The sequence below is a fragment of the Stigmatopora nigra genome, chromosome 14, assembly GCF_051989575.1.
Source record: "Stigmatopora nigra isolate UIUO_SnigA chromosome 14, RoL_Snig_1.1, whole genome shotgun sequence".
Classification (NCBI taxonomy): domain Eukaryota; kingdom Metazoa; phylum Chordata; class Actinopteri; order Syngnathiformes; family Syngnathidae; genus Stigmatopora; species Stigmatopora nigra.
The window spans coordinates 12,606,886-12,620,656 of NC_135521.1; the positions used below are offsets into that span (position 1 = coordinate 12,606,886).

General features: G+C 37.3%; 1 protein-coding gene across 8 annotated transcripts in view; it reads right to left on the minus strand.

Annotated features, from left to right (window-relative positions):
• Window positions 1-13,771, minus strand: part of dlg3 (discs, large homolog 3 (Drosophila)) — a 124,748-nt gene that overhangs the window by 68,746 nt on the left and 42,231 nt on the right. The gene's annotated exons all lie outside the window — the stretch shown is intronic.

The window sequence follows — 13,771 nt, forward strand, 5'->3', positions numbered from 1 at the left end:
CGCGCACCCACACAGACACACATGATCACACGGGAGAAGGGGAATCTTGGCCGGCTTGTGCCCTCAGGGTTGTTGCCAAGGTGCAACGGGCTGAAAATGTGCAACACACACACATGTCAACAATTGTGACTCTAAAAAAAATATGAGGAAGAATTGGACATATTTTTTTATTTAAAGAATTGGGGAAATTATTTTATAGGGTAATAAAGTAGGAGTTAATATTTTAGGAGAGTCAGGCCACTGAAGGAAAATAAAACAACAAAAGGTGGCCAATATTCTGACATCAAAGTCATAATTCTGAGATTAGAGCCAGAATTCTAACTTTCAAGTAGAGATTAAAGTCAGAGAACTCTGACAGTCAGAATTGTGACATGAAAGTGGGATCTCTGAGATTGAAGTCAAAATTGTGAGAATCTTGGCCACTTTTTTTTCTTCACCTAATCAACTTCCTTAAATACTCATCTCATCTCATTGTCTGAACTGATTTATCCTCATTAGGATTGCAGTAGTTGTTTTTTTTTTTCCATAGTTAATAACATACAGATTAGTAAAATACACCAATAACGATATTATTAATCAAAGATAAACGAGACAAGACCAATGATGTCAAACATACGGCCCGCGGGCCGGATCCGGCCCGTCTGGCGGTTTGGTACGGCCGGGGGAAGAAAGCTGCATTGTAAAAAAAATATGAATTTGCTTTAAAATTTGTACTTCTTGTATTATCCGCTAGGGGACGCAGTGTTTTAGTATGTGCAGACAACATGAATTGACATGTATTTATGTTCTTATGTTATTCTCTTGTACATAATATATTGTTCATAATGTAAAAGGAAAATTCTGTTAATAAACATTTTGATAATTTACTCATTCTTTGCACTAATTATTAGTTTTAGTGACTAATACAAAGGAAAAAAGTGGGCTTATTGTTAGTTCTATGTAATTTTGCAATGAGTTTATGAATTTACTGGTCCGGCCCGCTTGATCTCAAATTAGGCTGTATTCGTCCCGCAGACCAAAGGGAGTTTGACACCCCTGGACTAGACTATACAAAATATATAGACTAAGAACCAGTCCTCAAGGACCCCTGTAGGTCCTGGTTTTAGTTTCAAGAAATCCAGCATAAACAGTTTAACCACTGAGGTGTCCTGTTTGGTTGGAATGGAATCCTGCACAACTTGGTGGAATAGTTCGTAGATTTTGCTATAGATAATATATATTTTACTCTGAACTCATTATTTTTCTTCCTCATATTCTTACAAATATGTCATCCCTATGAATTGGAGTTAATGATGATAATAATGATGCCTTTTTTTCACTAAACTCTATGACTTTGTATTTCGAATTTTATTATTTTGTAGAGCAAAAAAAGTGGAATTGGACAATTTAAGATGATAAAGTTGCATGGGTTGTGAAGTGAAAAAGATTGTGTAATTATTTGAGTATAACAAACAATAAATGTTCCAGTTAAAAGCTGTGATATCTGAAGCCAAAAAAAGGAGTTACAAGAATTAACTCACACGATTCCCCCCAAAATAGATAAAAAATCCGAGCTTTAAAAGTGGTACATTAGTAATTACCTATGTTAGAAGCGTCCAAGGTTACTTTCACACAGCAGGTGAATTCATATTTCTTTGCGTATTTATATTCCTGCAGTATGAACAATCCAATTCCAATTTTCTCTATCTGGATATAATTTAACAATAACTACAAGCACTCTTCCATACAAGATAGAACCATGCGTCATCAACAAGAGAAATACATCACCCTTGTCGCACAACAAACGCAAACAAGCAATGGCAGAAACAAAAGCACGCAGAAATATCTTTCGCTTCTAGATACCGCACCTGAAGTCATCAGGCTAAAACAAAATGTTGGTTTGGGTATTCTGTCATACATTACAACCCATCCATCAAAAATGGCTATTTTGCAGTTCTGCGGATGCGCGTCTACGTCATGAGCATTACACCCTTAATTTTTTGCTGCTTTTGTCAGAAAGATTTCAAACATCGATGACTAGAGATGTTTTTAACACGATTTAGCTAAGCAACCTGACAGAGGGAAGGGAACAAAATGTTATTGTTGTGTGTTCTACCAATTGTACCTTGGCGATATACCAAAAGTTCCTTGGCGATCTACCGGTAGATCACGCTCTACGTCAGGGGTGTCCAAACTTTTTGCAAAGAGGGCCAGATTTGGTAAGGTGAAAATGTGTGCGGGCCGACTACTTAGCCTGACATTCTTTGAACCATTAACATTAAATACAAATTAACCTTTTGGGATTTTTTTTAATTACAAATGGCATACTTTTACTTTTACATTTTTTTTTTTTACATTTAGGTTTTTACCGAAATCACAAACCACAAAAAATTAAGAAAACTATCAATGATATCTAAGTTCATGTGAAACATCACATATTATTCACTATTATATGCTCACTGTAGGAACAGTGCTGAAAACAAAACAATGATCACTGCATATTCAAACTGTGATTTTGACCATCACAAAAAAAATAATGAACTGAGATTTAAGAATTTATTCAACTCATGTATTTTATACTGTGGTCAACAGTGCTGGCGGGCCGTGTATTATTGATTTCATGATAGAGGCCACGGGCCGGTAAAAATTTGTCCACGGGCCTTAATTGGCCCGCGGGCCGGACTTTGGACATGTCTGCTCTACGTAATGGGCACCCCTGCTCTACACCATCAGGAGGCATATTGTAGTGTAGAATTTGAAATCGTTGGGAAAACCAGTGCACTATTGGTTTGCTGCCAAGTAACGCCCTTCAAATATGTTGATTTGATTTTTTTCAAAATTGACGTCAAAGTGCACGTTGGCTAGTTTGAAAACAAATTATTCAATTTTTTGGTGACAAGATTTTTCATGATGGATTTCATTCAAAGCTATGTTTTTTTTATCTTCAAGATAACGATCTTCAACTTTCACTCGAACGATTCGCAAGCGAGTGTTAAGCGGCCGGCATGAGACTCAGCAACTCCAAATATGAGAACATGGCAGTGGGTTAGGACCTACCGAATTCTTATGCATGCATATGTGTATGTATATATGTATGTGTATGTATATATGTATGTGTATGTATATATGTATGTATATATGTATGTGTATGTATATATGTATGTGTATGTATATATGTATGTGTATGTATATATGTATGTGTATGTATATATGTATGTGTATGTATATATGTATGTGTATGTATATATGTATGTGTATGTATATATGTATGTGTATGTATATATGTATGTGTATGTATATATGTATGTGTATGTATATATGTATGTGTATGTATATATGTATGTGCTTCTATAGGTGTATGTGTATGTATATATGTATGTGCTTCTATAGGTGTATGTGTATGTATATATGTATGTGCTTCTATAGGTGTATGTGTATGTATATATGTGCTTCTATATATGTATGGGTATGTATATACGTGCTTCTATAGATGTATGGGTATGTATATACGTGCTTCTATAGATGTATGGGTATGTATATATGTGCTTCTATAGATGTATGGGTATGTATATATGTGCTTCTATAGATGTATGGGTATGTATATATGTGCTTCTATAGATGTATGGGTATGTATATATGTGCTTCTATAGATGTATGTGTATGTATATATATATATATATATATATATATATATATATATATATATATATATATATAAGCAACACGGTTACTTATTTATATATTTATTCATTTATTTATTAATTAACTTATTACCTATCTATTTATATCTAAAATGGCTTTCCTAATTCTGCCTCCTCACCCTCTTGCTACTGCGACAACGGAATTTCCAGAATACGGGATGAATGAAGTTATCCAATCCAATCCAATATGGTCCTCATTCGGAAAAAGGTGGCATGCCCTCTCCTGGTCAGAGATGAGGTCTTTCCTCAAGCGGATGAGTTTAAGTATCTTGGTCACGAGTGAGGGAAAAATGCAGTGGGAGATTGACACCGAATCGATGCAGCGTCTACAGTGATGCAGACTCTGTATCGGTCCGCCGTGGTGAGGGAGATGAGTCAAAAGGCGAAGCTCTCTATCCACCGGTCAATCTACGTTCCGACCCTCATTTGTGATTATGAGCTGTGGGTCGTGACCAAAAGAACAAGATCCCCGATTAGCAGTATTCTATCTAGTAGTATGTTATCTTAATAGATGTGCTATTGCTTTGTGACCATTTTCCAACGTGCTAGCTAGTGCAGCATAAGAAAGCAAGAAATTATCGAAAATGATGGTTGTGATGTCACAACCAGAAATACTGAAACAAGTGGGCGTTCCCTGCCTTGTTTTGGGTGGTAGCAAAATTAAATGCTAAAAAGAACCCTGCCAAATTCTAACGATAAATTTCTTTTCCCCATGTAAAATGACGACCATGCAGTCATTTTTATGTTTTGGCATGCTTTAAGGGATAAACATTGGACATTTCAAGAAGCAAAACAAAGCATAAAATGACAAACTACTTAAAAAAAAGCAGTTAGAAGTACAAAATCAGAAACATTTTAAGAGAGTAAAAAAATCAATGGCAAATAGTCAATTTTGGAAAACCTAGTAAAAAAAAACGTGCCAGATAATCTGCCTTGCAAGTGTGTTTATTTAAGATTCAAGAAACAAATCAACTACCTGGGATTAGCCCGGATTATCTTCCCTCTCCACCTAAAGGTCATTGGCTTCTGTTTCTATCCCAGAAGAGGAATACTCGGAAATTCAGGGCCTGTCTGCACAGAAGAACTAATTCTTGCAGGCTGATTTTGGGCTGGCGAGAGGACACCGAGGGCCAAATAGCAATTCATGATTTTTGGATAATCGTTGGATGGGAAGTAGGTTAAGGATTACGTGGGTCAAGTCAACAGCATTTTGCAGATTGATGTCAATCCAGGTTTCGCATGCGCAGGGTTGCCAACACCGATCTAAACACCTCCAATCTGCTGACAAAACGGTTAAAAATAGCATCTAACCAAGGGTAACTTATTCACTGCCACGAACAGGGATAGACGTCTGATTCATTTGAACGGCAAGGGCTGGCTGAAATTGTTTTATCACAACCTGAGCGTGTGTTGTTGTTTTTTTTTAATTACAGAAAGATTTTGGAGTAGAAAATGTACACTAATTGTATATAAAAATGCAATGTTTAAAACGTTAAATATGAAGATAATTAAATCAAAATGAAAATGCCACAGTGCCCTTTTTTAATGTTCAAATTTTTCCTGGTGCAGACATTAAACATGAAATGTAGTAAGAAATTCTACTAAAATTCTGCCTTAAGTAGTTCCCACATTCTGGGTTAAAGGGGTCCCAAAACTGGACCTTCCTATGAGGAGTTTGTGTGTTCGCCCTCAATTTACATGGCATGTTCAATGCTTCTATGGCTTTTTTCCAGGTACTCTAGTTTCCTCACACATCCCACAAACATGCAAGGTAGGCCGGTTGAACACTCCAAATAGCCTAAAAGTGTGAGCTGCCCCTGCGAATGGCTGGCAACCAATTCAGAATGTGACTCGCCAGATGCCCATAGTTGGCTCCACTACACCCGTGACCGTTGTGGGGATAAGCAGTACGGAAAATGAATGAATGAATTAATATACTGGCGCATGTCAACATCAATGGTGGCCAATGACTTACTTGTAGTGACAGACGCGAATGCAGGGCTTCATCATTGTTGCTAAATAATCAATGTGTTGTCAGGGCAACCATTGCCTATGCAAAGCATTTGCCAGTAGGCCTACTTTCTTTTCCTGTACCCCGGCTTCACTATTTTACCCCAATTTGATCTCAATACATCGATTGCCATTGACTTTTATTTAAAAAAATAATTAAATCTAATCTTTTCCGATGTTTTTGTAGGAGCAGGAAGATATTTCTTAAAATGTATTTGCTGTCTTTCCTTGAATGAATAGCAACTGACTAAAAACTGAAAATATTCAATTGTTCCCTTTCTAATAAAAAAAATTCAAATAAACTATTTTGAAATTTAACTGTTGTTTTTTTATATATATTTTATGTCCTAAAAATAAAAAATAAAAAGAAGAAATAAAATTATTTTTTTCTTTTTCCTTTTTATCTTTCAATTTAAATAAATACAATTTACTCTATTTCCTTTTAAGATAAAAAAAAAGAATGAAAAGAAATTGGTAATGTTTTTCTCAGTTTTTGATTTAAAAAATAAATAAATGAGGAAATATAAACAAATAAAAAACACAATACAATATTTCCTTTAAAGAGCTTCAACAGAGGATTTGGATACATTTAATGTCAAAATTGATCCATGACTATCAGGAAAGCTGTTAATTCATTTATTGATTCATTGTGGCAGCCTTTTAACCAGCTATAATGGCCCTCCGAGTTTGACAACTGTGTAGTAGATAAACCAAAGTTGCTTTAAAAATAAACACTTTTCACGTTGACCGAACTGTAACTTAGACATTTTAAACTATACAACACTTAAATTGGGCCCAGCGGCTGAGTGGTTAGCGCGTCGGCCTTACAGCTCTACGTTCCCGGGTTCAAATCCAGGTCGGTCCACCTTTGTGGAGTTTGCATGTTTTCCCCGGGCCTGCGTGGTTTTCCTCCAGCTACCGGTCCTCCCACATTCCAAAAACATGCATAGTAGGCTGATTGAACACTCTAAATTGCCCCTAGATATGTTTGTGAGTGTACATGATTGTTCGGCTCTTTGTGCTCTGCGATCGGCTGGGAGATGCTCCAGCACCCCCACGCAACTCTAATAAAGATAATGCGGTTCAGAGAATGAATGAATGAACACTGAAATTGCAGAAAAAGAACAGCAACCTTCCTACTTTTATAATGGCTGTAATATTAATTAACACACCAGCCACATGACAGCAATGGTCGTCCAACTAGGCTTAACACATTAAATCTTCAACCCATCAAAGGCAGCCAATGAAAAAATTTGAAAAAATAGTTTTAAGCTTTTTGGAAAATATTGCTACTTATTAACTCAATGGCTGCTGTGAGAGACATGCCATATTCTGGTTCTTTTGATGAGGTCTGTTGTGTTTATATCAAAAATAGTTTTTCCAAATTAAAAACAGAACAAAATGGAAAAATACAATACAGTATTACCTTGATACGAGTATCTCAACATCCTAGAAATTTGACGTACAAGGAAAATTCAGAGTAAATTTTTGCCTAGAGATAAATTTGAGATACGAGCATAACAGATGGTTCCCGATTCGGCCGTCTGGGTGGGCGAGTATGCGAGAGGCTGCTTTTGAGAACAGCCTTGCTTTGTCTTTCTTGCCGCATCTCCCTCACGTAAAGGTATCTATGTGTAAAGGGGCCGTTCTGGTTGCATTTTTTTAAACGGACAGCATGACCAAGTCGATAATCTGTGAAAAAGCCATCAGAATCAACATGCAAACAAAGCAAGTATCAGAAAAAGACACCAGCGAACCCCTTCAAAGAGAGCCGCGGTGGAACACAGTAACATCTTTGGCTCAGTTATCGAACAAGACAGTTTGAATTTAGTGTAAAGTAAGATTAAAACTTATTTTTAAGCGTGTGTAGAGCAATCTAAGTTAATTTAAGTAAAATTTTAAATTTATGTTATGGTACGAGTGCTTTGCAGTCAAGTCTCGCTCATGTCCTTTCTCTCACTAGTCCTTTTCTCTCTCCCTCCTCCGCACACACCGCGCTACCATCTGTCTGTAATGAATAATGTCACATTTTAGTATTAAAGATCATAGGTAGATATTTGTTACTTTTTGAGTAGGTGGTGAATTAGAACAAATGAAATGAGGTTTTTCCATTGCAATATCCTGTTTTTTGGTGTTTTTTAAGAGCGTGGGAATGGATTAATTTGTATTAAGTTATTTTCTATGGGAAAATTTGATTTGAGATACGAGTAAATTGACAAACGAACTCGGCCCCAGAACCCATTAAGCTCGTATCTCAAGGTATTACTGGAAACGTTTTGTATTTTGTTAGTTGAATAGATTAATTTTACTTTTCATTCATTCATTCAATTTTTTTAACCGCTTCATGCTTAGGGTCACGGGGGGGAGGAGCCTATCTAAGATGACTTCGGGCCAGAGGCGGGGGACACCCTGCATCAGTGGGCAGCCAATCGCAGAGCACGAGGAGACGGAGAACCATACCTGCTCATACACATTCCCTGGAGCAATTTATACTTTCCAATGAGCTAACCATGCATGTTTTTGGAATGTGGCGGGAAACTAGAGTACCCATAGAACAGCCATGTAGGCCCAGGGAGAACATGAAAACTACAAAGCTGGACCGACCTGGATTTGAACCCAGGACCCAAGAGCTGTGAGGCTGACCTACTAACCTCTGAAGCCATCAGGCCAACCATTTTTCTCTTCAACACTTTATTTTTCATTATTTCAACTGCACATTAATCCATCGTCTACCCCTGACAACGACAAAGGTTAAAGTCAACATAAATTGCGAGATTAATGTGGCTGTAAATTTAAAAGAATAATTCAGATGCATCCTACTTTGAAATGTATGATCAGATTATTGCTTTTACTAATCTAATGTGATTAAAGGCTAATATTTGTCGCAGCCTAATTAACATATAGTATTCTATTTTAAAAAAAGGAAAAACATTTTTCTTCTTCCTATTGTTCTTCACCAAAGCTTTACATTCAACCAAAAGTAGATATTAGCACTTCAAATTGCAATTTGTAAACATTCACACAACTACATCCTTACGTAATGTAGTTTTTGTTTCCTGTGAAGCACATTTCCTGCTAAAACCCATCCCATTTTAACTTGAACCGCCACTGCCAAACCTCAGAATTCATACACCATTCTTTACACACACCCTCACACACACACACACACACACACACACACACACACACACACACACACACACACACACACACACAAACGTCCACACAAAAATCAATTTTCTAGCTAGTGATCAGATCTGTGTTCAAAGTACTGTAATGCTTGATAGATGAAATCTTACACTTGACGCCTCTAACTGTGATAAAGTGAACTCGGAAACTGACACACTACAACTATAATGAATAAAAACTGCATAAAAGTCGTTATGCCACCTTCCCAGGGGAGGTTTGCTCCCCGCTGTTTTACATAATGTTAGGATTCACGTGAGCAGAGTTGGACCCAGATGCAGGGAAGAAGGCATAAATGAAGGAAAGTGGAAAACAAATGTGTTTTATAAAACATAAACTCATTCACTGAAAAGAAACCTTAGGACAGAACTCAGGTAAAAGCAACAAAGTAACAACTAAAGAACAAAATAAAACTTAGTGGGGAAACACAGGAGTACGAGGAACTAGGAGTAAATGAAAGATGGAGACAAGACCAAAACACAGTAGATGATCCATCAAGGGCTGATAAAGACTAAGGGTTAATATAAAACAGGAGTGGCCAAATCAGCCCTCGAAGGTTGCTGTGGGTACAGGTTTTTGTACCAACCAATTCAGCACAGAACTTTGACCATTGAGAATTCTGCAGGAAACAAGAAGCACCTGACTACAATCCACTGATTGCACTTCTAGACCACCTGACTGGTGAAAAGGTGTCCTCTTGATGGGTTGGAATGAAAACCAACACCTACTGTGGCCCTTTTTAGAATAGTTTGGACATCCCTGTTAAATACAGAGGAGGGGTTGACGAGACAATCAGAAAGACCTCGTGACACAAGAGGCTGCAAGGAGGAGAGACACCAGTGGTCGGAAACAAGAGGTGAACTCAATGGCCAATCACAAGGACCGGTCACACAGGGAAAAAAGCCAAGACTAGAAATCCAAACCATATCCCCCAACACATAATTCAGGTGTGCCCAACTCCGGTCCTGCCCCCTATCCAGTCTGTTTTCCTTGTGTCCTTTTTCCAACACACCTGATTCATATAATCAGATTCATTATCAAGGTCCCTGGACAGCTTCTGATGAGATGTACATTTAATTACAGTGTGTTGATGGAGGGAGACATAGGAAACAGGATGTATCGGGGCACTCGAAGACCGGAGTTGGGTACCCCTGACATAAAAAAAATAGCCACAGTTAAGCTAACACGTTGCTAGCAGAGTTCATTATCATCATTGGCCAAAAGACAAAAGAACAAGTTAAGACCAAGCATTAGAAGTTTGACATATTAACAAAACAAACAACCCAAAAAACTGATAACCAGAGTTGCCAACCGTCCCTTGAAAAATGATACAGGAAAAAAAAAAGAACGGCGTCCAGGCCACATACAGCCCTTTGGTGGGTTGAGACCGACCCATTGGAAATTACAAAATAAACGTAATTTCTAATTTTACCTCAAGCATGGACTAACCTGTCATTGCTTTTATTTTAAAATCATTGTTATCTTCACGTGCATGATAACACAGTATGGAAACTTAAGCCCTCCAAAATGCTCCGTGATGCTACGAAATACAAAGACAGATGCTGAATGCAGGGTTTTTAACACAATATGGACCACCAAGAATTTATTTACTGAAATCAATGGTAAAGCCGTGTGTTTAGTTTGCGGAGAGCAGATCGCAATTACAATTTGAATCAGCATTACCACCTTCGATAATGGCACAGTCAGCAAACTCCCCTGCTTCTCATTGGCCAATCCGCAGTTCGATCGGTAGCCAGCCAATCAAGATGAGGCCGCCATCTCATTCACATCTCACCTTGTGACAGGGCGTGGAATGTGGCGGTTTCCGAGAACAAAAGGCACGGTAAAAAGACGACACGCCGCTTCAGCGTAAAGGTCGCGGGGTCCTTTATCGACTCGCAGCGACACGCGCACCATTTATTTATTCCAATGAGCAGCCACGTTGAAATTAATCACCACACCATAAAAAGCGGTCCATTAAAGCTCAAAGTTCTCTGGTACGGTGATTGAGCATCATCAACGCGCAAACCCAGCGCTCACCCCCACCGCCGCCCAAACGCAACGCACGTTGACAAGAACGTAATGAATTCGTACTCGTCACAGCTGCCGCCTGGTTGTTCACGCAGTGTCACAAAAGCATGCTGCGACTTCCTGCATGACAAATGTCACCTTCAAGAGAAAGCCAAAAAACAGAAAAGGGAACATTGAGCTTCAGTGAAATTCTAAAAAAGTGTTACTCAAACACATTCTAGACCATACAATCCCCAAAAAATGAATAAATGAAGATTCAAATCTTTATAATAGAGTGGGCACACAGAGAGAAAGACAACCATTCACACTCACAATCATACCGACACCGAGCAGGAATTGATCCAACGCTTGATGAAGGAGGGGAAAAATAACACATTTCAACACAATTTGAACAAATATATTAATTCATTTTCTGAAACACTTAGCCTTCACAAACATCACTGAGGCCTACCTGAGCTAACTATAGACACCAGGCTGTCAACGCCCTGAATTTTTGGCCGGGCAATTGCAGGGCACAAGGAGACAATTGACAACTATTCATGCTCACACTCCTATGTAGGGGCAATTTAGAGTGCCCTGCATGCTTTTGAGAGGTGGGAGGAAACCGGGCAAGCCTGGGGAGAAAATGCAAACTCCACACAGTGAGGACCGACCTGGGATCAAACCTTCAACCCCAGAATTGTGAGGCCAACGCACTAACGACTTAGCCTGAACAATTTAATCCAACAATAAAACTTCAAGATCTGGGGGATAAAACGATAACAGTAAATGTCACCAAATATATTTTGTCAACAATATTAATAATAAATTAATGCCTCTTAAATACCTATGCACAAAGAGTAGCCTTATTGAACGTTTCCTTTACCAATTTTAACCCAGTCTTCTCATTTCAGTACAGCCTGTACTTTTAAAATTGTATTTTTTCATTTGATATCAGTTTCCCCATTTAGTGAAAATGTCATTAAATTGTTGCAAATATCTAAAACTTCGGTTAAAATGGGTTAAGTTTTTTAAATGGCCACGTGAGGTCAATTTACATCGTTTTTTGTGATGTTGAAAATAGTCTGCTTGCCAATGTTGATGATGGCTTCATTGATTATTTTATTCTTTTATTTATTCTCATCTTGCACAGCAATTTTTGGTTTGAAGGCAAATTTATAAAAATAATTTTGCCTACAAAGTTTTCTGTAGGTTTTATTAGTCTTTATTTTTCAAAGTGTAAGGTGGGAGTTGTCTTATCTTTGTTGCAGTACAGAACAAAAACACATTTTAAAATCATCAGATCTTATATTCATTTTTTAAAGTGAGGAAAGGTAACTACTTTCATAATTGTATAATGAGTGAAGTAATTTATTTCATACCTGTCAAGGTAAATATATTTCCCGTATTTTATATATTTTTTGAAAATTTCAAATTTTGTACGCTGTATAAAAACTTTTGCACGAAAAAAACATTTTAAAAAGTATGATCTTGTCCGACCCATTTTAGTTCTACTCCGGATCATCTCGGTCACTGATAGGAGATGAAAACGTCATCTTCGATTGCTAATATTGTCATTAAATATTATATGCACACACACACACATCACATTATTTCCTTTTCCATATATTTTTAGGTATGTGCTTTATTTTTTCCCAACCCCCCTTCCTATTCACACCCGCAACCTGTTGTCAGTCACGTCCGCCTTTTCACGACTAAATATAGGGCATAGGACAGACTTCAACTCTAGATTTAACATGTTAACAAAATCAATCAATCAATCAATCAATCAATCAATCAATCAATCAATCAATCAATCAATCAATCAATCAAACAATCAATCAACCAATATATCAATCAAACAATCAATCAATCAATCAATCAACCAATCAATCAATCAAAGAATCAATCAATAACCCAACCAGCCAACCAATTTATAGGCTGTCAATGAGTGATCATGATTCACTGCTCTACTAGTCAAAATGGATTGGATGTTTATTGAAGTCAATGGCAACCAATTAGTTAATACTTAAAAATGAATTAATAGATTTTAAATACCTGATTCTGACCCTCTGAAAATGACATGATCGGCCTTTACGATCACATGATAGGATTTGGGACATTTCAAAAAAATCTAGAGCTTTCTAAATTTGTTCCGACATGTTGTTAGGCTTTGACAGCAAATCAGTGAATTGATTAGTCGACCTCAATGAATTTGACACCAGTGGTATAAGATAATGTGTAATGTAAATGTGTAGGCAAAATTTTCCATATTCGAGGATAGAAAGGCAACGGATGGGGTGAAGTCATGTCGACAGACCAGCACGGGTGTATTCATGCATGGTATTAAAGTAGTCTTGCTTCATTTTTGCGTCAACCTCTTAATACTGAGTGATTGCTTTCATTGTTTTTTTTAATTTTTATAGTCCAGATTTAGATTAACCGGAAAAAAAGTACAATCCAAATTTTCTTCCCAAAAGGAAACAAGAGTTGATCTATTTGGTATCTTAAATAAATGGTGAAAGGCTATAGGTTATCTGGTTCGAATTTACTAACAATCAATTTTGAATCGACGTTTATTTTTAGTGGATGAATCATTTAGGGACATTGATTGCATTTTTTCATTTGTCATACCTTTTTGTTACTGTACTAAATGAAAGCAGATGGTTATTTTTGTGATCAACACATTGGCTGCCATTGACAGTGCAAGACTTCCAATTTATTTTAACTTGTCTCCAATAGTGAGGCTTTCGAAAGTTTGTTTAAAAAAAAAAGAAATTGATAGGGGGACACTGTGAATTTGTGGCCAGCCAATTGCACGATTCTGTATCATATCAATTTGTGTAGATTTCTTCCGCTAAGATCTTTCAGGCCATTTTTTAAAA